Source organism: Papilio polytes, unplaced genomic scaffold (genome assembly GCF_000836215.1).
Source record: "Papilio polytes unplaced genomic scaffold, Ppol_1.0 DF820645.1, whole genome shotgun sequence".
Taxonomy (NCBI): Eukaryota; Metazoa; Arthropoda; class Insecta; order Lepidoptera; family Papilionidae; genus Papilio; species Papilio polytes.
In genome coordinates, this window is record NW_013528559.1 from 80536 (window position 1) to 81465 (window position 930).

Sequence of the window (930 nt, forward strand, 5' to 3'; positions counted from 1 at the left end):
GTAGAAAGCAGTAGGTATAGAAAAAAAGGCAGATTTCATAATTTTGCTCATACAATTAAATAATAAACAATTTTCTTAATTACTAGAACTGACATACATTGATATATTTATGATCACAACCAACCAATCACAACGACAAAAATCAAAGTAAAATTATTTTTTAGTTTCATATTCAATGTTTTCACACTCATTTTTATTTTTAAAATCATACATTTTTTTGTTAAATTTCTTCATGTGCCTTTCTGTGGCTCTAAATGAATAACAATCGGTTATTTCGGATTTACTGTGTAGTACTCCTTTAATAGCTGTAGTTGATATTCTGTTGCGTAATTTGGTTTTCATAATATTTATAGCAGAAAATAACCTTTCTACGGCGGCGCTGCTATGTGGTAGGTGCAAAAGCTTTTTTCCCAATAGATTGAGATCCCAGACCAGGATGACGACACCTATATTCTAAAACTTCACTGTTATCTGATTAGATAGTACTCGTTTGTGATGTAACTGAATGGCCATTAGTTATCCTGTCCAATGCGGCAGTTACGGGCTATCACGCTCTGAAGTTGGTAAAAAACACACCTAAGTTCATTTATTTTCACAAAGCTGATTTTCACATATGTGTTAGAGACCACTGTAAGAATTACTAAACAAATATTGACAGACAATTTCCGTGGGCCGTTTTCGAAGACAGACGATTTAAAGTTGCCAAAAATTTTACTAAATTTTATTTTTATTTTCTAATGCTTGATTTTTATATACTATACTCAGGGGCCTATAACAGTACCCCCTGCAAGAAGGTAGACATTTCTGATGGGGCAAACGGCGTGCCAGACAATTTTAGTTACGCGCGGCTCGTAATACTAAAACGTAAACATTGGAACTTTTCTTATTTTCAAATGCTTGATTTTTATATATTGTACTCCGGGGACTATA